Source organism: Aquarana catesbeiana, linkage group LG07 (assembly GCF_042186555.1).
Source record: "Aquarana catesbeiana isolate 2022-GZ linkage group LG07, ASM4218655v1, whole genome shotgun sequence".
In the NCBI taxonomy this organism is placed as follows: Eukaryota; Metazoa; Chordata; class Amphibia; order Anura; family Ranidae; genus Aquarana; species Aquarana catesbeiana.
Window position 1 is genome coordinate 206,979,834 of NC_133330.1, and position 24,890 is coordinate 207,004,723.

Sequence of the window (24,890 nt, forward strand, 5' to 3'; positions counted from 1 at the left end):
ATAAAAAACTAAAAAGCTTGGTTTTTTTCGGTTACTCTAGGTGGATTAATCACTCCTGGCACAAGATTACCTCTAAGTGAAGGGGCCTTACGATATATGAATTTGGGACGACTAGGTAGTAGAGGTCCTAAGATTTGATCGTATTTCAAAATAGGCCAATGCCCAGCTACAATCCCTTCAAACTTTTCATGCTGTATACTAAAGTCCATTATCATCTTGAATTGATTTGTAGCCACTGTATCCCCATCAGTTTTGATCCTATCGGCAACAATGGTGCTTCTATCCATGGCTCTGACTCTCTCAATGTCCTTATTGATGGCAGAATGTGCGCATCCCTTTTGTTTAAATCTGGTTGCCAGAACCTGAGACTCTGAGAGAAATTCGTTCTCCAACGAACAATTTCACCGGAGGCAAAAAAACTGTCTCCTCAGAATATTACACAACCACCTCTGATTATAACAGCTATTTAATGGAATATATGCAGTCAGTTTAAAGTGATTCCTTGTATGAAATTTGTCATCCTTCTTAAAAATTTTCAGATCCAAAAAGGTAATCTGTTGCATATCTATTGTCCAGGTCAGCTTTATATTCTTGGTATTACTATTGAGTTTGTTCCTGAATACCTCCAAACTGGACATATCTCCCTCCCAGATCATCACTAGGTCATCAATATACCTTTTATAGCATGTTAGTTCCGATGGGCGATCCCGAAATACTACTGTACCTCATCCTCCCAGTGGGCCATAAACAAATTGGCCACACTGGGAGCAAAACGCTATACCTCTTGTCTGCAAAAAATATTGTCTGTCATACCAAAAATAGTTGTTAAGCAGACAGAAATTGAGACAGTTCAGCAAGAATCGAATATGCTTCCTAGTGAGATCAGAGGGCGCTAGTGCCCATTCAACTGAAGACAAGGCCTCTTTATGGTCAATAGGGATGAGCTTCAAGTTCGAGTCAATCTCATGTTGGACTCGAACAGCGACAGTTCGCAAGTTCGCCGAACAGCGAACAATTTGGGGTGTTCGCGGCAAATTCAAATGCCGCGGAACACCCTTTAAAAGTCTATGGGAAAATCAAAAGTGCTAATTTTAAAGGCTTATATTAATGGTATTGTCATAAAAAGTGTTTGGGGTCCTGGGTTCTGCCCCAGGGGACATGGATCAATGCAAAAAAAAGTTTTAAAAACGGCTGTTTTTTCGGGTGCAGTGATTTTAATAATGCTTAAAGTGAAACAATAAAAGTGTAATATCCCTTTAAATTTCGTACCTGGGGGGGTGTCTATAGTATGCCTGTAAAGGGGTGCATGTTTCCCGTGTTTAGAACAGTCTGACAGCAAAATGACATTTCAAAGGAAAAAAGTCATTTAAACTACTCACGGCTATTAATGACTTGCCGGTCCGACAATACACATAAAAAAGTTCATTGATAAAAATGGCATGGGAATTCCCCACAGGGGAACCCCGAACCAAAATTTAAAAAAAATTACGTGGGGGGTCCCCCTAAATTCCATACCAGGCCCTTCAGGTCTGGTATGGATATTAAGGGGAACCCCGGCCAAAATTAAAAAAAAAAAAAAAAAAAAAAAATGGCGTGGGGTCCCCCTCAAGATCTATACCAGACCCTTATCCGAGCATGCAACCTGGCAGGCCGCAGGAAAAGAGGGGGGATGAGAGAGCGCCCCCCCTCCTGAACCGTACCAGGCCACATGCCCTCAACATTGGGAGGGTGCTTTGGGGTAGCCCCCAAAACACCTTGTCCCCATGTTGATGAGGACAAGGGCCTCATCCCCACAACCCTGGCCAGTGGTTGTGTGGGTCTGCGGGCAGGGGGCTTATTGGAATCTGGAAGCCCCCTTTAACAAGAGGACCCCCAGATCCCGGCCCTCCCCCCTGTGTGAAATGGTAAGGGGGTACCTACCATTTCACTAAAAAAAGTGTCAAAAATGTTAAAAATGACAAGAGACAGTTTTGACAATTCCTTTATTTAAATTCTTCTTCTTTCTTCTATCTTCCTTCGGTTTCTTCTCCCATCTTCTTCCTCTGGTTCTTCTAGTTCTTCCTCCGGTTTTCTCGTCCGGCATCTTCCTCTGTGGCACTATATACCATATTTTTAAATACCTCTAATTGTCTGTTATCCGCACAATAAGGGTTAAACACCGACTTATTTCTAAGATTGGATTGTTTAATCGCTGGTTGGGAAGAATTCCTCTGTATGGGATCAGAATTAAAGTACTTTTTCATGTTTAATCCGCAAATAAGCTTCTGTACATTGACATATGTCTGAAATTTGTTTAGATTTTGGATTGGGGCAAACTTAAGGCTCTTATCAAGGACACGCATCTCATCGTCAGAAAGCACAACACCGCTCAGATTAAAGATGATTGCCCCTAATGGGAGTCTTTGCCTTTTGGGCTCGTCGTCCCCTCTTGCTTCCTCTCTGTTTTTTATTTTTAGGCTGTATTGTCCATTTGTTGACAGTCCTTGGGGGGCAGGATGATCTTTCTACTCCCCCACACAAACAGGGGTCTGGGGAGGGGGTCCCCTCCAAGGAATCCTCTCCTGCCCTAAAAAATTATTGTTATAAGGTTGTTCCTCCCAGTGATCATGTAAAGGGGCAAAACTTATGTGTAGGAACTGGAGCTCCTCTAGCTTGAGGATAACCCCTTCCCCTTAGGCCCCTCCCTCTATTCGGTGCTGGCCTCCAGGGAGTTTCCTCATTAGTATATGGATAATAGGTAACACCTCTTGATGGAGTTTGATGATGATTACCCCTACCTCTACCCCTCCCTCTGGTTTTTAGACCTCTAGATCTTTTGGGTTTGGGGGTATGATATCTCCCCCGTTCAATATGGGGCACATTCTCATTCCTCCAAGTTGGCTCATAATCATATGTGTAGCAATAACTCTCGGTGGAGCTGCTGGTTTAAAGTGGGCTGTTACCGTCACCTTTGTTACCTCAATTTCACCAGAACCGGGTCTAGGGTCCCGTTGAGTTTAATACCAGACAGTGTAGGCACCGGACACTTGAGTATCTTTCCCAATGCTTTAATAAACGTAACTGAAGGAAGTAGCAGGAAAGAGGTAGAAGAAGAGTTGCAGGGAAGTTCAAATACCTTTTCTTAGTGTAGTATTAGAAATTGGAATCTTGTAGATGAATGTACTTTCCTCTTAGAGTTTAATCTTTGCCCACCTGGATAGGTTTCTCTCACTAACCTAGCAGCCAGTATGCAGCACGAACAAAAGTCTCTGCCACAGACTTGAATGGAATAGAAACCCGTACGATCCTCTGCCACAGGATGTAATGGTTTACGATGGATAGCAAACACAGCACTAGAACCTTTAAGCCGACCCGGCAGTACTATGCGGTAGGTTAAATTTAGGATGCGTCCTCCAACTGAGTCACCAGGCCCCTCTCCAGACCAGCACTCTGCATGATCCTTCCATGATGGGTCCTCCCCTGGGATCTTCTCAGTTGTCCAGCTTCTTCCCGTAGGACAGACAGCCCAGGACCATTCCCCTGCCGCTGTGGTAGGCCCCAGACAGACTTCTGGGCCCACACACATGCTGCAGCAGCGTGGGCCTCCCGGTCGGAGGACCACACGGTAGTACTCCTAACACATACCTGTCGGCCAGGAGGGCCAGCAGGTGGAACGAAAGATCCTAGAACATGGCGTCTGTCCCATAAATACCCTCTCCCAGAATGCAACTCGGAGGACCACCTCCACCGAGTTATCTCCGGGACAGAGGAGCACTCATAAACATCAACATGTTGCCTTTCCAACACCGACCCATGGTGACAACGACACCCACAGGCACAGTGTGAAACTACATGCAACTCAGCCAAGCTGGAACAGAGGCAAATCTGACTATGTATAAACAGATAACCCACTAAATTTACCTATAAGCAGTAGATTGAAAAATCTACCAGAGCTACATATGCCACTTGGGTTGGAACTATATGTTTCATATTGGTAGTACCCATAGAAACTGGTTCAGGATTAGCAGGTTTCTTCTCATTAAGAGATTGCCATTTAAAAACTTGCTTCCCAGGTGCATGCGTGGCTTTCTGGCATGGCGGACGTGTTCTTAGTGAGCTCCAGGACCAGTCCGCTCTCCAAGACCTCCGCTCAGCAAAGATAGACAGCATTATTTCTGGGGGTAAGCCCTATCGATTACTTTAGTCCGTGGGCACCCCATGGGAAAGGTTGGCCAGCAGCAGCACTATTACAACCCGCTGTTCGGACCGCAAATGGGATCAGGCATGGATCGCTACATCACTAGGCCACAATCCTCAGCCTCGAGTTCCCCCGCTGATCCCTTCGCCGCAATGGATGCACTTCTGGGGACGGAAGACGCGGGCAACCCCCCTATAGCTACAGGACACATTCCGGGCCCTGCTCCCCCTCTGTTCAGGGGGTTTTAACCCCGGAAATTCTGGATGCGATACTTAATGCCAAGTTACAGCTTCTTCTCCAACAAATCACCCGGAAGATCGTGACAGAGGTGAGCAAAATCTCTACAGAAGTAAGAGGGGAAATCAACCATATTGGGGAACGTGCAGACACCCTGGAACATAAATTTGATGAGATGGTGAACTATGTACAGGCCATAGAGGAGGAAAACTATAATCTTAAACACTGTCACCCAGTTACAGTTGCAACAGGAGGATTTGGAATATAGGTAGAGATGCCAGAACCCTCGGTTCTGTGGTATCCCCGAGACAGTGGGAGACTCCTCCTTGCACCCATATCTCCTGGGACTCTTCAATACTTTAGCCCCCATAGTGGTGGATGTGGATTGGTGCCTGGACAAGGCTCACCGCTCCCTTGGCCCGAACCCCCCCGCTGGAGCTAAGCCCAGGGATGTCATTGTGCGGTTCCATTTTTATGACAATAAAGGAAGCCCTGAGCCTGGCCGCACGTAACAAATCAAATATTACTTATAAGGGGGCTAAGCTACAAATCTTCAGTGATCTCTCCCCCATCACCCTGGCAAAAAGGAGCAACTTGCGCCCAATAACAGCCCACCTGCAGCAACATAGGGTCCCGTATTATTGGGAGTTCCCCTTTCGCCTCAGTGTCTAAAGATGGCATCCAGCACAACCTACGTGACCTTCAGGAAGGAGATGCCTTCATGAAAAGTCTTGCCCTCCCTCCACTGCCTGATGATGATCCACAAACTGCACCTCCACAAGCTCGTCCTTTTCCATCTACACCCAGTCACCTCTGGACCCCAGTGATGGGTCAGCCGTAGAAGCACTTCTCCACTCCTCAACGCTCAAGATCCTCCAAGCAACCTCTCTGATGTCCCCGGATAGGACTCCATGATTCCCACATGTTTCTCTACCCTTTTAGTCCATGGAAAATGCAGTGCTGCAATCTGGGCTTCAGGTTTTAAGTACTACCCTGGTCCTTTTCAGGGGCACTCCTATCCCATCCCCATGGCGTATAACTTTTGACGCTACTTTCTTGACACTTTTTTGATTTTTTTTTTTCTTGATTGACGGTTCTCAACAAGTTCCTATTTTCTTTCTTTTGCTTGTTTTTTGTAGCCTCAGCTAGGTTTTTTTAAGGATAGCGGGTGGTTACCCTCCCCCTCCCCAGAGTTCCCTGCTAGAGGTCCGCATGTGTTCCTACCTGGCCCGTGACGTTGCTCAGGGCCTCCTGAGACACAGATGTGTCTTAGGCTTTCAACTGTTGTTTTTTTTTCCTTTTTTTAATGTTTACGTCCACGTTTTTGTGTTTTTGTTTTTTTGAGTGCAAGCTCATATGTCAGTATTACTGGATGAGGTCACCTTTTTTCCCCTCCTCCTTTTTCTTTAGTACTCTTTTTCTATGAGGTATACTGGATTATTGTTGAGATCCGTTGGGTTTGTCTTTTTCACTATGTTTTTATAATTTATTTGCATATCTTTTCTTATGTCAGTTATGTTATAGGTCATTATAGGTTCAATATTCATCTATTGCCTTTTTTGCACACTTGACCCCATGGCCTTAAAACTTCTGTCATATAATGTTAAGGGCCTGAAATTTGGAAGCGATGGATAGCTCTGAAGGTGTTTAGATCCTCAGGTGTGGATGTACTTATGATCCAGGAGACACACTTTCAGGCTAATGGCACGTTGAAATTTGAAAGTTCTTTCCTACCTCCTTCCTGGCCTCTGACTCTACAGGCAAGGCTGGAGTGGCTATTCTAAAAAAAATCCTGCCCCGTTAGAGTCAAAAGCACACACGGTGAACGTCATGGAAGGTTTATCATCCTGGAGTGTGACTATATGTCCTCCTCCTTCACCCTAGTTAATGTATACGCACCCAATAATGGTCAGGTGGATTTTCTTAAAAAGGTATTTGACTTACCCCAATATCACTCCCAACCCTTCATGATTGTAGGAGGGGATTTCAACCTGGTCATGTCACCTACTAGAGATTAGACATGTGCATTCGTTTTCGTCTGAATGCATTTTCGTCCTAATTTCAGGTATTTGTTATCATTTTAACAAACGATAACGAAAGTGCAGACTCCGAAAAACGAAAGATCTGACATAAACAAATGCTTTATTTTCATTGCTACAACAGTTCGATATAGATAGGAGATTTGACATGGCATTTGATGATGACAATAACAATTTGTGTCCATCAAACCTGTGGTCGAATGTGCCTAACCTTAACTCTATTAGTCCAAGATTATTTGACCTAGGGGATGATGGATGATGGATGATGGATGATGGATGATGAATGATGAATGATGAATGATGAATGAATGATGAATGAATGATGAATGAATGATGAATGAATGTGGTGGTGATGATGATGATGATGATGATGATTGTTATTGGCTGATTGTAACCAAAGAGGAGGAGCAGTAAAATAGCTAGAACTAAGTACACACGTACTTTGGCTTATGGTGTGTTGAAAGTTCTAAGAAGATTCGAAGGAGCAGGTAAACTATACGGCGTCGTACAGTTTAGCTGCTCCGTCGAATCTTGTTTGAACATTCGACAAACACCATAAGCCTTCAATGACAGATTCGACCTTAATTTAGATTTTCGGACGAATGCAATTTTTAACGAAAAACGAAATAAATAAAAACGAATTTCGGGAGTAACTAAATAAATTAATTTTTCGGACGAAAACGAAATTCCGAAACGAAATATTTCAGTGTGCACAAGTCTACTAGTGATAGGCAAACTGTATTAAATGACACTCCCTCGCGGAAGTCCGCTTCCCAAGCTAATGCCTTCTGTAAATGTGTCAGATCCCACCAATTGTTTGACTCCTGAAGGATCAAGCACCCCACTGCTAAGCAAAAAACTTTCTATTCCATGGCCCACAAAATGTACTCACGTCTAGACCATTTTCTCATTTCAGCCCCACTTATCCCTCATATTATTGATTCTGACATATCGCCTATTACATGGTCTGATCACGCCCATATCACACTAGATGTCATGCTGTCTCAAATTCCTTCTAGGTCGTGCCAATGGCATCTAAATGACCAACTCCTACACTCTGAGCCCTCCTGCATCAAACTGGCTGCAAGCCTTGAGGAATTCTTTTTGCTTAACGTTTCTGATTTTTCCACATTGGAGGCACATAAGGCGGTCTTCCGTGGTGTATGCATCACAGAGGGCACTCGTCTGAAAAAAGACAGAAACAAACTTTTTTAGTCTTTGACGTCTGCCTTGGTGATAGCAGAATGTCAGCTATTATGCAACCCACAGTGTCGAAGCTTCGCAAGGTTACATCCTTTAGAGAACAGATTAAATCTTTAAATCTTGGTAAGGCAGCTAAATCTATACTCTGGGTAAAACAAAAATTTTATGAGTTTTCAAATAAACCTCATAGAATGCTAGTAAACAAGTTACGCCCACGCCCCTTTAACTCTTTCCCTGATTTCCTGTTAAAGGCTGATGGAACCAGAACCCACTGCCCTCTCGAAATGTCCAAGATCTTCAGTACTTTCTATCACAAACTACATAATTGTCTATCACCCGAAAATAACTTTAAATTTCACTAAAGGAAAATTTGATGCTTTCTTTGATGGTCTTATGCCACGTACACACGGTCTCATTTTTCGGCTACAAAAGTCCGACAGACTTTCGACGGACTTTTGGTGGACTGGCGGCGGACTTTCTAATGAACGGACTTAACTACATACGATCACAGAAAAGTCCGAAAGACTAGTACATGGTGACGTACACCAAGTCCGACGAGACTATAAAACAGAAGTTCAATAGCCCGTACGACACCCTTTGGGCTCCTTCTGCTAATCTCGTGTTTATCTCGTGTTAGTAGAAGTTTAGTGAGAGACAATTCGTGCTTGTGAGACTCGTATTTTTCAGTTCGTTACTTTACCAAAAAAAAAAAAACAAAAAAAAAAAACAAATAATAAATATAACCAAAAAAGGTTCTTTGTGGGAACTTTATAAACAAACAAAAATTTAAAAATTACAAAAGTAATGGTTCTTTGTGGTAACTTTACAAAAAAAATATTAATTTGTGGTAAAGTTAAGAACAAAAAAAACAAAAACAAAAAAAAATCATAAAAAAAGATCTTGATGAAATAAAAAATAAAAGATGACTCCAAAAAACAATTGTGTAAACATTATTATGGAGATATGGCTTTTAAAACAAATACAATATCATTCATGAGATCAAGAGAAATAATCCAGAAATCAGTTTGGGAGAACTCTGTGTGAATAGGAACAGCAAAACAACTTTGTTCTTATAGCATTAATAAAGAAGACAATTAATGCGCTGCATTCAACGATCACAGAATTTGCAGCGTGAGGAATGTGCTACCTACAATACGAACACTAGTTTTACCAGACTGAGCGCTTCCGTTTAGTATTTGCTTCTGAGCATGCGTCGTTTTTTTGTCCGCCAAACTAGCATACAAAACGACTAGCATCCACTGCGACTGGAAAAGTCCGCTAAAGGTCCGGTGGAGCCCACACACGATCGGATTGTCTGCCGGATTTGGTCCGTCGGACCAGTCCGGTCGAAAAGTCCGACTGTGTGTACGCGGCATTAGACTTCCAAAATTGTCTTCCTCAGATCTGGTTGATCTGAATGCTCCCATAACTGCGGAGGAACTATACAACACAATTAAGGACCTCACACTTCATAAATCCCCTTGCCCAGATGGTCTCCCCTACTTATATTACAAAACTTTCCTTGACACTCTATCCCCCCATTTATTGACTCTCTATAGCACCCTTCTCAAAGGTCAATCTCCGCACTCCCAATTTTCGCATTCCTACCTCTCCGTTATTCCTAAACCGGGAAAGGACCCCTCCCTCCCTGACAATTACAGGCCTATAGCCCTTTTAAATTCAGATTACAACATTTTTACCAAGATACTGGCTTCTAGACTCTCCAAATACATCCCAAAATTGAACAGGGACCAGGTAGGCTTTGTCCCGACTAGACATGTGGGAGATAACACCCGCCGGACCATAGACTTAATTGACCTTTTGAATAGATCCTCACGTCAAGCTCTTGTTTTAAGTCTAGATGCACAAAAAGCCTTTGACAGGCTGAGTTGGCCTTATAGGTTTTCTACTTTACTTAGGTTCGGTTTCAAAGGTTCATTTTTAAGAGCGTTACAGGCTTTGTACTCCCAAGTCACAGCAAGTCCAGATGTCTTTTCTGTCTCCTGGCTTCCCTATGAGTAATGGCACTCGGTAGGGGTGTCCTTTATCCCCATTACTCTTCATTTTATGCCTTGAGCCCCTAGCTGAGTCCATCTGTCTACATCTGGATATTCGTGGGGTGGTGATGCGACAGAGGGAATACAAATTATCATTGTTTGCAGATGATATTCTGTTAACTATTACCCACCCGTTATTGTCCCTCCCCTCATTACACGATCTTCTCTCCTCCTTTGGTGTCATATCTGGATATAAAGTTAACACTACCAAAACCGAAGCCCTCCCCTTACATATTCCTCCCCCTCTTCTATCACAACTGATGCAATCCTACCCTTATAAATGGTGTTCCACTTCCCTTAAATATCCGGGGATCCATCTTACTCCTTACTCGACCCTCTAATTTTAGATATCAACAAATCCTTGCAAAGTTGGATGAAGTCACCCTCTCTCCCTTCTAGGTAGGATAAATGTACTAAAGATGTCCGTTCTACCCAGGTTATTGTATTATTTTCAAACACAACCTGTGGCCATTCCCCTTTCTCAACTTAAAGCCATCCAAAGGAGTTTCCTAAAATTCATATAGAATCGTAGGGCCCACCGCATTGCGACCTAAGTAGTCTTTGCCCTTAAATCTAGAGGGGGACTGGGTGCCTCGGACATTATAAAATACTACTATGCAACTCACCTAAGAGTCATTGCTTTTTGGTCCAGTCTGTAAGCTCCCAGCCACTGGTCAGATATGGAGAAAGGGGTGTTGTATCCGGTCCACCCATGCTCCCTAACTTGGTCTCTCTTACCGCATACAGATCCTATTTCTGGACGTCAATGTACAGCCCCTATGAACTTCTCAATATCTACTGTATATGGTATAAAATGTCGACAGAATTATTTTCTCTCATCAACCTGCCCCCCCACATATGAATGTGCTATTTAATCCATCCATCCCGGCCATATCCTTAGGACGCATTCTCCTTCCTTGTTTCAACTTTGTAATCTAGTGAACCCGATCTCTCGTCAATTACATACTTTTGACATTATCCACGAGAAGTTCGATATCCCCTCTCAATTGTTCTATTTTTACGTACAAATCAGGCATTATTTCCATTCCCAATCTCCGACTCTGACTTTAGACAAACCCACTTCTTTTGAATATTTATGTGCTCAGGGCCCCATCAATTACACTTAGTATCTTCTATCCACCGCATCCTTCACGAGTCAACTACACTTACTGAGGTCACTCATTTAAACATGAGGAAATGGGCTCAGCTGTTATTCAGGCCTATTAGCCCTCAGTTATGGGACAGGATATAGTCTTCTACTTTTAAATCTTCAAAAAGTGTCTTGCAGAGGGAGACTTCCATTAAAGTTCTTATGTTTTGGTATAAAACCCCCGAAGTCATCCACAAATATGATCCCTCGACCTCAGCTAAATGTTGGCGTTGTGATCGGTAAGTGGGTACCCTGTTTTATATCTTTTGGCAATGCTCTTTGATCCAACCCCTTTGGCAGGAAGTGAGGTTGTTGATTCATAAAGTGGTAGACGTGTCCCTTCCGCTAGATCCTTTACACTACTTATTAGGCCTCCCTTTTTCAGGTATTACAAAACATTTTAATCGATTGATTTCATATATTCTCCTAGCTACTAAGAGACTGATTCCCCTATGTTGGCTATCCAACACCCCCCCCCCCCAGGTCCAAATTACTCCAACTTCTAGCCGATATCCACAGGATGGAATACCTGACGGCCTCTGTTCATGATAACGTCCCTCAATTTAATAAAATCTGGGGATTTATGGGACCAGTAGGAGTTTGGGACTTCCGTGCCGACTTTTGTGTCATGAAAAGCCCAACCCTTTTTTCCTTTTGACAACATGTTTTTGTTAACTTCCTTTTCCTAAATGTTTATTATATTGTTCCTTTTAGCCAAATCCGATCTCTCCAGTATTATCTTGGCTGATAATGTTATTCATGTATGACCTCTATTTTATCATTTATTTCACATATGAGTAGCTCTCACCTCTACATTTGACTTGCAGATTACTCCTGTATTCTACATATGTGGACTTTTCTTACTCATTGTCTTGTTTCATTTTACAATTTTGATATTGTATGCTTATATTGATACTTTGTTTTCTCTTTGGAAAATTTTCAATAAAAAACACAATTATAAACAAAAACTTGCTTCCCCCCAAAAAGTCATTGAGGTCATGCAAAAACTCTTTTTCTCATGTGTCTTTGTTTAGTCTTTAAATCACCAGACAACTGGATAAATTCAGTGGTATCTTTAAATGATTCAATGCGGTCTGTGATTTCCTTAATTTGGCTTTCTAGCCACTTCTTTTTCCTATGCTTACGCAAAAGCAGAAGTCTGAGAAGTTCCAGGCCCTTGCCCACAAAGAAATCACCCCATTCTGTATTTGATTCATCATCAAATAGACCGTCATTGGGGGGTATATACCACCTTAATCATCTCGGCACAATAGAAAATGATAAATATTGTCAAAGGACACAATATCCCACCAGGTTTTAATCTTTTTCTCAAATAAATGACCCAATTTTCTAAATGAGAAACAAAGGTCCCCCTGATTAGAATTGGCAACATCCTTTGAGAAAACCTCAGTGAGTATAACCTCTCTGCTTTCTATATAAGAAAACACATCCATTATCTGCAGCAAAATAAGACTGAATTAAAATAAAGTAAAATGTACACAACAAGTATTCTGCGCAGATAGACTAACGACTTAAATGGATAAGCTAATGCAAGCTGACACTTAAGGGAAATTCAAAAAAACGCCTCAATCAAACATATAAGAGAATACAATGCAGCGTAATAAAATTAATTAAAATTTTTAAAATAAAGAAATTAGATGGAAAAGACAGCCCTGTCAGTTGGATAAAAAGGACCCTCCTAAGGTGCAATGATGTACACAGACAAGGAAACGATGATTGCAGCCCCTCCACCACAAACACTCAAGCCTCTCACCTTAAGGACCCGACCTGTAAAAGGTCATTCAGCATTTGACCCACACCTGGGTTAACGATCGCTATTGGATCCAGCCGATGGTAGTAACATATGCACAAACGAAAAGAAGGGGACAATCTAGTGCTCTCCGTTTGCAGTATTTATTTAGCAGATAAAAAGAATTTCACTTACAAGTAAAGCACTCCGGCCGAGTGCTGGCACACAAGCATGTAATGTGTATGGTTTTAAACCAGAAAGATGGCCGCGGTAGACATCAGACGTAGCTCCCCCCATACGTGCTATATCCTGTGGGCGGAACTTCTTCAGCGTGGGGTCGGAGATACGTCATCTACCTGCTCATATTTATATGTTATCAAGACCGCCCCTTAATAGAAAAGGAACACTCCCAGGACAAGCGGCGCAGCCGCAAATGGTAAATTACCAGACTTCAAGCCTGGGGGGAGCCGATCTGACTGGAATATCATTATAAAAACAAAAATAAAAAATAGAAATATAAATAAAAATAAGGAAACCCCTGTCTCACGCTCTGGGAACCAGAACTATCAGTAGTCTCATTAATAGACAACCTAAAAATGGGGACAACTTAGTTTCCAAATTTTAAAGGGGAAAAACACAGCCCTAAGTAATTAAATGTTAAAAAAGGACTCTGCTCATATGCAAAAAATCACTATCAGCAAATGCAGTCCAAAAAACGTCTGACATCATCCACGACTATCCTCTTGGCATACAGATAAAAACAAAATAAAAGCATTATACAGAATACACTTCATTATAGAACAATCCATCCCAAAAAATGAAAATGATAAAAAATTAAAAAATGTATCTATTTGAAATAAAACAAAAAAAAAAAAAAACATAAAAAAATTGATCAAACTCAATGTTCAAACCAGCAGGCATTAAAATTTTGTCTCCAATATCCAAAAAGACTTGCGCTCCCTCAACTGGTGAATAAAGTTGCTTCCTCGCCAGTGTTTAGCGACTTTTTCAATTCCCAAAAATTTGAAGTATTTTGGGTCACACTAGTGGCATGTTTTAAAGTGTCTAGAAATGCTATGTGGTTTGAGGCCTTTTTTAATATTATTTATATGCTCACCTACTCGCACATGTAGGGCCCTAGAGGTCCTCCCAATGTATTGCAGGCCACAGTCGCATTCAAGCATATAAACTACACCTACTGTGGTGCAAGTAATAAGGTCCTTTATTCGGTATTGTTTGTTAGTGACAGATGAGTTGAAAACCTTTTTTTTTTTACATTGTATCTGGCATTCTTGCAAGTCGCACATCTGCCGCACGCATAAAAACCAGATAAAAAAACTAAAAAGCTTGTTTTCGGTTACTCTAGGTGGATTGATAACTCCTGGCACAAGATTATTTCTAAGTGAGGGGGCCTTACGATATATGAATTCAGGACGACTAGGTAGTAGAGGTCCTAAGATTCAATCGTATTTCAAAATAGGCCAATGCCCAGCTACAATCCTTTCAAACTTTTCATGCTGTATACTATAGTCCATTATCATCTTGAATTGATTTGTAGCCACTGTATCCCCATCAGTTTTGATCTTAAGCACCAACAATGGTGCTTCTATCCATGGCTTTGACTCTCTCAATTTCCTTATTGATGGCAGAATGTGCGTATCCCTTTTGTTTAAATCTGGTTACCAGAACCTGAGACTGGGAGAGAAATTTGGCCTCCGACGAACAATTTCGCAGGAGGCGAATAAACTGCCCCCTCGGAATATTACACAACCACCTCTGATGGTGACAGCTATTTAATGGAATATATACATTGCGGTCAGTCAGTTTAAAGTGATTCTTTGTATGAAATTTGTCATCCTTCTTAAAAATTTCCAGATCCAAAAAGATAATCTGTTGCATATCTGTCATCCAGGTCAGCTTTATATTCTTGATATTACTATTGAGTTTGTTCATGAATATCTCCAAACTGGACATATCTCCCTCCCAGATCATCACTAGGTCATCAATATACCTTTTATAGCATATTAGTTCTTAAGGGGCGATCCTGAAATACTACCTCATCCTTCCAGTGGGCCATAAACAAATTGGCTACACTGGGAGCATTTATTGACCATAAAGAGGCCTTGTCTTCAGTTGAATGGGCAGTAGCAGCCTCTGATCTCACTAGGAAGCATATTAGATTCTTGCTGAACTGTCTCAATTTCTGTCTGCTTAACAACTATTTTGGTATGACAAACAATATTTTTTGCAGACAAGAGGCATAGCAATGGGCGCTCGTTTTGCTCCCAGTGTGGCCAATTTGTTTATGGTTTCATTCCAAGTAGCGAAGCGTAAACACACTCAAACACACCATTGGCTCACAACTAATCACCGCCAGGTGTGTGTTCTTTCCCTCGACACAGAGAAGGCATTTGATAGAGTGGCCTAGGACTATATGACGGAAGCATTAAAATCCATTGGTCTTCCCTTCCGAATGCTAAACCTTATACTCACACTTTTCTCTAATCCCACATCTAGAGTCCTATCGGATGCCTTTGCAATTTCGAACAGAACACGCCAGGAGTGCCCCCTATCCCCACTGATCTTTGTCCTTACCCTACTAAGACGCATTAGAGCAAACTCAGATATCAATGGAATCAAAATAGATCAACATACCTACAAACTAGCCGCCTTTCCGGATGACATCCTACTATTCTTTACTGAACCACTTACGACAATCCCAAACTTAAAGAATTTAACACCTAGTGCGCATGCGCGGGACTCCTGGGAGGACGCTGTAGCTGAGAGCTCCGCTCCAGCCTCTCTCGTCCCCACCAGCTATCAGTTCAAGACCTACCGCATACTGACTCCTACACCTCCCAGACACTCCAGGGAACCGACCCGCATGACGGCAGCCTCCCAAAACGAGAAGTTAGCCACCAGCTGGGCTTTAATCTGGTGGCCCCTGCACTGTCCAAGATGGCAGCCGCGGCACTTGCACGAGGAGGTACAGAGGAGCAGGACACCATTGCTGACCCACCATCACTTCACCAGCAGCCCAGTCCCCTTCTGGCAACCCCCTTGAGTACCAGTATCCCCCAGGGATCTCACCTACCTCTACAGAATACCTGCTGAGCAGGACAATGGAGGATCTCCTCCACACACCCATGATAAACTCCCCTCTAGGCCTTGCAGGCACCCATAAGACCTCCCCCATGCCGTCAGCCTATCACCCTGACATGAATCATTTGCTGCACAGCTTCTCTGAAATGCTGGCTGCAGGCCTTGCCCAAAATGCGTCACAAATTACAGCTACCATTAAGGCTAATTTGCAGAGCCTAGGAGCCCGTATGGATGCTATTGAGCAGGCAGTGGACAACACATCCGCCCGCACCAACCAAAACACTACCTGCATCCAAACGCTACAAGATCAACTTGAAACTGCATTGGCCAAATTAGGTGATTTGGAAAACAGGAGCAGGAGGTACAATTTCCGTATAAGGGGGATCCCTGAATCGGTTACGGATATACCAAGCACGGTCAAACTTTTCATCAAAGACATTATACCGGACATCCAGGGCCACAGACTGGAACTTGACAGAGCACATAGAGCCCTACAGCTCCCCCGCCAGGACGGGCTCCCGAGGGACATTGTAGTCAAACCCCGATATTAAGGCGTTAAAGAGGATTTTATGAGAAGAACCCGCAATTTAGACAACATCACATTCTAGATCCAAATTTTTCTTCCCTACCATTATCCAAAAGCGGAGATCCCTCAAGCCTCTCCTTGAGATTCTTGCTCAGAAATCCATCAAATATCGTTGGTCATTTCCCTTCCGTGTTCAGTTTCAGTTCAGAGACAAATCGTATGGATTCACCAACTTTCAGGACGGCGAGTGTTTGCTGTTACAACTGAGATTTATCTCTCAAGAATTAGCACCTCAGCAACCAGCTGCCAAGACTAGCTCCTCCAAACGACCCCTCCCGGATAGCCCACTGATCCTGCTGTGGAACAAGTAACTATCAAAGAGACACCGAGACTCTCACTCCCCGAGATGATCTGCCCTCCCTTTATTCCCTGACGGGATGTTTTACCCCTATTTTTTGGGTTCGGAAGGCTGCTCCACCCTCTTGTGTAGTGATTTGCTCTACACACATCTGATCGCTGATGAACTCATTAGGCCTCTGGTCTCATTTTGATGTGCCTCATTAGCCCCTTCAATGGCTAATTGGGATACCTGTTTATATGTACAAAGTTTTTTTCCCTCTAATTATTCTTCCCCAATTGATTTCCCTATCACCCACCTCCACCCTCCCTCCCTTCCTTCCCTTGCAAGGAAACCCCAATTTTCTCTTCTTTTTTGCAGTTAATGTGTGTTTTTACTGTTATGATGCTTTTGGTTGATTCGAACTTGAGTATTTTTTTATTATACTCGCCTTTTCAGGTCCCACAATGTCATTTTTTCCCCATAAGGGGACCTGACGGCCGGAGCGGCCCAACATGCCACTCCTTCTGTTGTGACATAGAGGGATTAGTATCCCTCTGGTGACACCAGATACACAACCCCTTACATGGTTGCATCCTCTCCGATTCCCCCTGTCGGGGGGCTCAGACTAGGACTAGGCTTACCAGTCCTGTAACTACATTACTGGACTCAGTATATTTCTTGGTACTAATGTTTTCTTTTCCTTCACCCTCTTCTCTTCTCCTCCTTCCTCCTCTCTTCTCTTCCTATGTCTTTTCTCCACTCCCCCACCTTTCACAGCTACATACTACAGGAACCTTCGCAGAGAACACCTTCTGATTTCTCCTTAGGTTTCCAGGTCCTCAAGAGATGATCTCAGCTCTCCAAAGACAAAGGTAAGCTCCCCTTATACATATTCGCTAACTCCCCTCATGCTCATGGCAGATTTGAACCCTCACCACTTATCTTTAAAGATAGCTTCACATGATGTGCAGGGACTTAACTCGCCCTCTAAACACCAGAAGGCCCTTCAAAGCTATCACGCCAGAAGCCTTGATATTGTATTACTACAGGAGACCAATTTTCCCTCCAGCTACACCCCTTCCTTTCTCCACCGTAACTTCCCCACCTTCTATTTTGAAAATGCGGACTCTAAGAGAAGGGGGGGGTCGCATTCCTATTGGCTAAACGAATTCCATTTGTACACACACACACACACACACACACACAGTTAAGGACATGGAAGGTAGACACATTCTAGCTAAAGGGTACATTGAGGAAGTGATGTACTCCATTAGTTCCTACTATGCCCCGAACCAAGGTCAAGCACACTTCTTTGCCTCCATGTTGTTTACTCTCTCCCCCTTACTGGAAGGAAGAGTAATTATAGGTGGCTATTCCAACATCGCATTCGATCATATGCTGGACAGGTCAGACCAGGATAAGCCACATCTCAAAAATCACCTAAACAGAGTCTCTGTATAGCCCGTTTACTTCATGACCTGGGCCTAATTGACTCTTGGGGGGGATTGAACCCCTCTTCTAAGAACTATACACACACTACTCTGCACTGCATAAGACGTATGCCAGAATTGACTACATTTTTATCCCCAATTCAGAAATTCACACCACATCACACGCTTCTATCCATGAAGTACCCTGGTCGGATCAATCTCTGGTGTCCCTTAGAATCACTAGCTCCCTTTCCCCTCCGGGCCCCCCCCCCAATGGTGCCTAAGTGAATCCCTCTTGTCCAACCCAGTCCACTGTACCATGCTAGAAAAATATATCAAGGAAATTTTCCTCATTAATGACACTGGAGACATGACCCCAAGCTCCCTTTGGGGGGCAGACAAAGCTGTATTAAGGGGAAAAATGATCCAGCTTGCGTCCAAATTAAAAAGGGAAAGGAAAGCGGATGTGGAGAAACTTGAAAAGACTTCAAATCCCTCAGCAAATCCCATAAGTTTAACCCTACGTCAGACACTTTGGCCAAATTGGAATCCACTAGAGGAGCCCTGAATTTAGCCCTGACCTCCAATGCCAACAAACACCTGAACTGGTTGAGTGGCAGATTCTATCTGGGGGCCGACAAAATTGGCCCACACCTAGCAGTTAAACTATCCCCCAAAATAAAAACTCTCCCTCCCCAAAATCAAATCCCTGTCTGGCACCTTAACCCAAAATCCCCAAAAAATTCTGGAAACTTTTCACTCCTATTTCAAACTTTATGCTGCACCTGACCCGAATAACTCCAACTCCATTAATTCATTCCTGGAGGATATCACCATTCCCAAACTCTCAGATGCTCACCGCTCTATTTTGGAGTCACCCTTCTGGGTAGAGGAGGTCCGAGAGGTAATTAAGAATCTTAAGAAAAGTTCAGCCCCAGGCCCCGACTGCTTTCCTGCTCATTATTACAAAACATTTTCTGAGGTCCTCTCTCCTCATCTGGTCCGCCTCTATAACTCCCTGGGGGGTCTCCCCTGGAGCTGGCAGCCAACCTAGCTTATATAACTGTTATTCCCAACCAAGGTAAACTATAGGCCGATCTCGTTAATCAATAACAACTTAAAGATAATGACGAAAATTTGGGCAAACAGATTGGCTTCCTTCATAGACTCTTATATCCATAAGGATCAGGTGGGATTTTTTCCCCGGGAGGCAATGGCCGGACCAGATTAGGAGAGTGGTAGATTTAATTTACCTAATGCAATCCTCTTGGGACGGGGGCCCCCCCAATCAGGATACATCCTCTCCTTAGACCTCCTTAAGGCCTTAGACACTATCACCTGGCCATACCTTTTTTCTGTTCTCCAAAAATGGGGCTTTGGCCCGGAATTCATTAGAACCCTCAAAACCCTTTATTCTTCCCCTAAAGCCCAAATTAAACTACAAGGTCACTTCTCGCATCAATTCCCCATACTGAAAGGCACCAGACAGGGTTGCCCACTCTCCCCCATCCTTTTCGCCATTGCGATAGAAACATTAGCATTGGCTCTCTGACAACACCCGGACATACATGGAGTTAAATGTGGCCAACGGACTCACAAATGTGCCCTATTCTCCGATGATGTCCTCCTGTTCGTCACTTCCCCTCTCATCCCCACTCCCAACATTCTTCAACTCCTGAAAACTTTCGGATCGGTTTCCGGCCTGCAAGTTAACATGTCCAAATCAACAGCCCTCAACATCTCCTCCCCCCAAGAACTAGTGGATAGATTGAAAAACCATTTCCCCTTTTCCTGGAGCTCAGCTTCTCTTCCCTACCTGGGTGTATACCTTACTTCTAAGATTGAACTACTACATCGCCATAACTACCCCCCAATGCTCAAGAGACTGTCAGAAGACCTCTTGCAAAAGTCCCTCTATAAAATGTCCTGGCTGGGGAGAGTGAATGCGGTCAAGATGACCCTGCTTCCCAAGATTTTGTATCTCGTCCGCACCCTCCCCATACCCATCACAAAGCGTCTACTAGACAAACTACAGTTAGCGATTATACTCTTCATTTGGGGGGGTAAGGAACCCCCTGTCTCTCTAAGAATGTTCTGTACAGATCTAGGAAAAGGGGAGGTTTAGGACTACCCAACTTATGGTGGTATTATCAGGCTGCCCAGCTATGCCAATTTTCAGTCATTTATTCTAAAGGTCCGAAACCAGATTGGGTAGACATAGAAAGACAGGCAACCCCCAACCACACTCTAGATTTTCTAATCTGGACCTCACAGAAAGATCGGCCCCCAATCTTATCCCCCACATTATCACACTCAATGACCCTATGTGATTCCTTACACAAAAGACACTCCCTGACCTCGGCTTGGCACCCTTTAGCACACATATTCCATAACCCCCAATTCCCCCCCGGATTAATTATCAAGGCTTTCAGGTGGTGGTTTGACAAAGGCCTTTTATTGAATAGGGCAATATTTCAATAGCAATGGCCCCATTACACTTAGTTATTGCATATCCAAATTGGACATGCCACCTTCGGAAACATTCCGCTATAACCAGCTGTTACATTTCCTCTGCCAGGTATGGAAAAGTTCTGACTCCCCGCTCTCTGTAACTCAGTATGAACTTTGGTGTTCCTTAGCCACGAGCGTGAGAGGGGGAATCTCCCTAATCTATTCAGCGCTAGCTGACCCCTTGAAGAAAGTGACCTATATGTTGAGTTGGGAGCGAGACCTTCATTTGGAGTGGGACCTGGAGACTTGGCACACAAACTTTGCCCTCTCTTACAGGGGAATACCCAATATCTCCCTTGTGGAAGCGGGCCTCAAAGTGATATCCCGATGGTACCTGGTTCCCACCCGCCTCACCGAACTCTATCCTCAGTCCTCCCCACACTGCTTCAGAGGATGTGGCCACCTAGGCACCCTCCTACACACCCTTTGGGAGTGCCTCAAAATCAGGGGTTATTGGAACAGAATCTTTAATCTCATATGCAAATCCACTGGATACGAGGTGAAACAGGATCTAACCATAGCACTCCTTAGTAGCCGAATCCCTGATGTACCCAAATTGACTCAATCCTTAATCCATTTTATTCTATTGGGGCCAAGATAACAATAGTACACTCATGGAAATCCCCCTTGGTCTCCTTTTTCCAGACCAAACAGAAGATCTCCTGGATAATGGTGCAGGAAAAAATTTAATGCCATTTTGGATACCTCGGAGAGATTTAAACTCACATGGGAACCCTGGGCTACATACATAGGAGTCTCTCTGCTCCCCTAAGGCACAGAGGCCCCTATTAGTCCACACGAGTCTCCCAACTCCCCGGTTTTTGATCCTCCCCACAAAGGTTCCCCTCCTCCTCTCTCTTCCCTTCCCACTCCCCCTCCCCCTCTTCCAGACTCACTCTCCCCCCTTCTCTCCCTCTTCCTGTAACTTTCTTCTTCCTTCCTCTTTCTGTTCAGCCTCAGGCTGAATTGTCCCACTACTTGTTCTGGAGTAAGCACATACCCTAGAAAAGTTTTTTTTTTTTTTCCTCTTTTTGTTGAACACTTTGGCCCATTTGAGTACAGGGGGGCTCTCTCAGGCCCCCCTTAATATTCACCGCTTGCCTATCTTTGAGCACTTTTGCCTCCAACAGACTGTCTTTTGTTTTTTGATTTGACTCCCATGGGGGTTTCAGGTCTTGGTAGGGAGAGCAGCCTAACCCTCCCTCTATGGCTCCTGGTCGTCACCCCAGTTTACCCTCATACAGCAGGCTCCCAGATGGGGTGCGTGGTGTGACTGGGGGGGGGACCCGTGAACAGAGCCCTTTTAATACTGTTTGTACATTCACCCCCTGCTCATTCTTTTGCATGAAGTCTGATGGTTCATGTTGGGGATTACCTGTAAATAGTTTTTCTATTTTCCAACTACTCACATGGTACTGTTCCATTTATGTACAATTGCTATATACTGTGTTCCAACTGTGTACATGGTCGTTTTTCATCTCTGTACAATTGTTATACTCTTTTTGTGGAAGAAATTCTTTGAAAAGAAAAGAAAAAAAGGAAAGAAAAGAAAGAATTTAACACCTTCAAAGCTCTAACCAACCTACAAATCAATTTGACAAAATCCAACGCCCTAAATGTCACGTTACCCTTAGCCATCTGCTGACAATGCCAATAAAATTTCCTGTTTAAGTGGAATAAACATGCAATCACATATGTAGGCATCCAGCTACCATCCTCCCTCACAGACCTTTACTCCACTAACTACCTAATGCTAATACGCAACATAAAAGGGGATCTGAAGACGTGGTCCACTGGACTTTTCTCTTGGTTTGGCAGAGCTGCTATCATTACAATGAACATTTTACCCAGAATTCTATACCTACTACAAACTGTCCCAATAAAACTCCTAACCACATTCTTTTCAACATACCAGTAAACATGTACGGACTTCATTTGTAGCTCATCTCGCCCGAGATTAAACTATTCCAGACTTACCATCCCTAAACTCAAAGGAGGCATAGGTCTGCCAGACCTACAAAAATACTATCAAGCTTGCCATCTGGCCAGAATTATCTATTGGAACATTCACTCCAAGGTTAAAGCTTGGGCCCAGCTGCAACATTACATGTCCACTCTCCCGCTGTTCCAAACCCCGTGGATAGCCCCAAAACACACCCCTCTGAACTGCAAAAATCACCCACTCATTCACCCAACGTTAATTTCCTTCCGTGAAACTTGCCGCAAACATAAAATATCCTCGCTACTAGGCCCCATGACTCCACTACACCAAAACCCAGACTTTTCGCCAGGAACCTCCACATCCTCTAACCTAATCATGGCCACACCACACCTTCCGAGCAGAACATTTCTTCGAAAGAGGCCACCTCATCCCCCAATCCAAACTAGCTACACTGATGACAAATGGAACATTTCCTTTTTGGATATACGTACAAATCAGACACTTTCTTGACAAACCCAAATCACGACCTGACTGGTGGAGACAACTCACCCCCTTCAAATCACTTCTTGAAATCTGAACCCCAATGCCACTTGATTTCCTAAAAATACGCTATGCTATTCAAAGACCAAAACCCCTAATAAAACTGGGCCAGCCATAAGTGGGAACTAAAACTATCAATCGATCTATCAGACCCAGACTGGGAAAATATATATACATGTATACACAAAGGAACAGTTAATGTGTATGCACAAGAGAATGCATTCAAAATATTCTCAAGATGGTATTGAACCCCCCTTAGGTTACACAAAATCTACCCTTCGCTTTCCTCAAACTGTTGGAAATGCGAGGAGGAGCTTGGATCGCTTTTACATATCTGATGGACATGTCCAAAATTGCAACCTTTCTGGAACGAGGTTCACCAACTTACAAACCAAATAACAACTTACACGCTCAGTTACTCACCAGCGCAATTTTTGCTATACCAGTCTTCAACCCCAAAAAAAGCTTACCTTCACTCACTCGCGGCGAAGATGTGTATCCCAGCAAAATGGCGCTCCCCAGAACCACCTTCTGTAGCAGACTGGTTTAGACACATACAAAAAACGCGTAAATTTAGGAACTAATACACCAAGCAAAAGACACCCCCTCCAAATTTAGCAAACACTGGTCTTACTGGTTTTACTTCATCATGATGGATGAATACAAACAAGCTTTGACCTGAAATGACCTTGAGCGCTGTAGCGAGGAGGCGGAACGGGTAACGCTCCGGACTTCCCCTTCCACCATCCTCTTCAACATAATACCAGAAAACAATAAACACTCTTTAGTCACCTTCCCTGACAAATCCCCCCCCATTACACCCCTAATCCTAACCCTCTATCCTAACGTCTCAGATCCCCACACCAGAATCTAGATACAAGATCCACCATAAAGACTATATTTCACTCTGTTGATCTCTGAAAGAAGGAAGTAACAATGAATCTTATTTGACCATTTTCCTCTCACCAAGTGTTAAATGTTATATTATTCCAGATGTATTCTATCTTGATTCGATATATTGTTCCATCCGTTTGCATATCACAGCGGCTGCGCCCGCGTTTATGCTCTCATCTGTTATGTCTTTCATATCTTCAATAAAAACTTTATTATAAAAAAAGTGCTACTGTGTTATACTTAAAAATATTTTTCTGTTGTAACATAACCCCCTTTGTCAAAATGTCCTTAAAATGCACATAACTCGTTGACAATACCTATATACCTTTACATCCTGTAGATAAAGCCATTCTGCATTTTTATTTAAATCTTAAAGAAAATATTGTAATATGATCTGCAGTGCACATTAATCTTTCTATTCATAAGCTATTGCACAATGTGTTTTGGTCTCAGAGGGGCACACAAACAATTATTCTTTATAGTACAGCATGGCGCCTGTTTTCCCTCACTCTGCACATTTGACACATAGATAAATGCATAGAAGGACATGGTCTTTCTATGATTACATATTATTAAGCCCCCCACATGTCCTTGTTTTCAAGCGGCAAATTCTGAGATGTCAGATTCAGAATTTCTCACTTAAAAGAAACAAAGAATACTGCTTTCCAAGAAGACAGATTCAAGTCAGAAGTCAACAAATTACACTTTTCAGTACAGAAATCGAGGAAAATGTTTTTAGAATAGGGGTCATGGAAGGGCCATATGGTGACCCTGCTACTATGCATGGTATGATCAGTAGTCTGTAGTTCTTTCAATCTCTGATACACCTGCACTTTATAACGGTTATTTTTCCAGGATGTTTTATATACATGAAGTGCTTCTTGGGTGCCCCCAGAAACCTACATTTTGGATTATAGAGCCTGGGCCTGGTGGCCTTTATCTAACAGGCTATAGTTAGCAGGAGGATAATCAATATAGGGATTGGACGGAGG